Source organism: Ammodytes marinus (assembly GCF_949987685.1).
Source record: "Ammodytes marinus genome assembly, chromosome: 21".
Lineage (NCBI taxonomy): Eukaryota > Metazoa > Chordata > Actinopteri > Uranoscopiformes > Ammodytidae > Ammodytes > Ammodytes marinus.
In genome coordinates, this window is record NC_137225.1 from 24,214,034 (window position 1) to 24,216,533 (window position 2,500).

Below are 2,500 nucleotides of genomic sequence, written 5' to 3' on the forward strand. Positions count from 1 at the left end.
AACAATAAAAGTAACACACTCAATAAAAGTAACACATTTAAAAACAGCCAGCAATTATGTGTGTGAATGTCGATAGTTAGCCTGCTGCTATCGGTGTATGAATGTGTGTGTGAATGGTAACGTGGGAAAGGAAAACAGGTCTCCCTTGCAAAAGAGTCTTCGGTCTCAATGGGATTTACCTGTAGAAATAAAGGTTAAAAAAACCTAGGGTAAGGATAGGACCGGTCAGAGGAGTACAAGGCTGGATATGGCTGTCAATCATCACTCATCGGTTATCGGAATGGCGCCAAAGATGATCCAAATAATACAAGTGGCTACATCAAAATGAGACTGATTCATAAACATTTCTTTGTAGTATCTTAAAAGTATCTACGAGGAACTTTTTAAATATTTCTGAAACAGTCTATTTTTTCCTCTGATGATCATAAATTACATGTAACAGCAAACAAGACCATCAGTGCAATCTGCAATGAATGCTATTTTTATATAGTTTTTCTTAATGCCTTTGTCATGGGTATATACGCTCACCCAGGAACAACAGCTGGCGTGGTAAAAAGCACTACCGCTTTTGTCCAAAGGGGGCGCTAGAATTAACACACACTGAAAGTTCCTCGGAGCACCTTTTACTAAACATCGCAATCTTTCACATAATCAACAATGAATCACCAATAAATATATATATGAAAAATGTATGTTTGAAATAAATTTGACCGAATTTGACGCCCCTTCCTAAATTATTTAAAAAAAAAAACAATAATAACTATAGAAGACAAGTTCCGGTTCACCATCTCAGGCACAGCCATTCCATCGATCTCAGAGAAGCCGGTCAAGAGCTTAGGGAAGGTTTTCGACTGCTCTCTGAGAGACACAAAATCCATCCAGTCAACATGCACGGAGTTGGATGGCTGGCTGAAATCCGTGGACAAGTCGGGCCTACCGGGGAAGTTTAAAGCCTGGGTTTACCAGCACGGCATTCTTCCCAGGATCCTGTGGCCCCTCCTGGTCTACTCCATCCCCATCTCGACAGTTGAGACCTTAGAGAGGAAAGTCAGCAGCCACCTCCGGAGATGGCTAGGACTGCCAAAGTGCCTGAGCAGCATCGCTCTCTATGGTAACAGCAACAAACTGCAACTGCCCTTCAAATCCTTGGAGGAGGAATTTAAGGTCACCAGAGCCAGAGAAGTGGTTCAATACAGGGACTCAAGAGATCCGAAGGTGGCTAAGGCAGGGATCCAAGTGAGGACTGGCAGGAAATGGAGGGCTGAGGATGCGGTGGAAGAGGCAGATGCAAGGCTCCGGCACAGGTGTCTGGTTGGAGTGGTCACACGAGGCCGAGCTGGGCTAGGATCGTTTCCATCTCCCCAGCTGAATGCCAAGGGGAAGGAGGGGCGACGTCTTGTCCAGGACGAGGTGAGGGCAGCAGTGGAGGATGCGAGAACCTGCAAGGCTGTGGGAATGAAGCAACAGGGTGCTTGGACAAGATGGGAGAATGCAGTGGAGAGGAAAGTGACCTGGACAGAGCTTTGGAAAGCAGAGCCTCAACGCATCAAATTCCTCATCCAGGCAGTTTATGATGTGCTCCCAAGCCCGTCAAATCTGCACACATGGGGCATAGCAGAGACACCGGCATGCCCACTGTGCTCCAAGCGAGGAACCCTGGAACACATCCTCAGTGGCTGCACAAGGGCACTTGGAGATGGTCGGTACAGGTGGAGGCATGATCAAGTCCTTAAGACTATCGCGGAAGCCATTACCGCAGGACTGGCATGGGCTAAACAGTTCAGCCCCTCCAATAAAACCATCGCCTTTGTCAGAGCTGGGGACAAGCCTTCCGCGGCCAGTAGAACAGCATCTGCAGGCATCCTGACGTCTGCAAGAGACTGGCAGTTGTTGGTGGATCTTGAAAAACAGCTGAAGTTCCCCAGCCATATTGCAGTTACCACCCTGCGACCTGACATTGTCCTCGTGTCTGTGTCCACCAAACAAGCAGTGCTACTGGAGCTGACAGTCCCGTGGGAAGATCGCTTGGAAGAAGCCTTTGAGAGGAAGCTCTCCAAGTATGCAGGACTGGTCAGCGACTGCCAGCTGGCTGGTTGGAGAGCAAGGTGTTTCCCTGTGGAGGTTGGTTGCAGAGGATTTGCAGCCCGTTCCTTGGCCAGAGCCTACAGTAGTTTAGGCATCAATGGAGAGAGGAGAAGGAGAGCCATCCGCAGTACCACTGAAGCGGCAGAAAGAGCCTCAAGGTGGCTGTGGCTCAAAAGAGGAGATCCATGGAGTCATGGTAGCTAGCTAGCCGTCTGGACACAAGCCGGGACTTGATCAACCCCGGCTGGGTCACCTGGAGGAGGGCGTCTGATAGTTGAAAGACCCGAAACGTCCAGTGAATCCAGGAACATCACTGAAGATGTGTCCAGACTAGGCATCAGTAGATGTATGTACACAGTAGAAGAGTAGCTACCTCCCCCCACCTTTTTTATTTGATTTAATTTAATTTCTTTAT

General features: G+C 48.3%; 1 protein-coding gene across 1 annotated transcript in view; it reads right to left on the minus strand.

Annotated features, from left to right (window-relative positions):
• Window positions 1-2,500, minus strand: part of rpl22l1 (ribosomal protein L22-like 1) — a 79,281-nt gene that overhangs the window by 58,536 nt on the left and 18,245 nt on the right. The gene's annotated exons all lie outside the window — the stretch shown is intronic.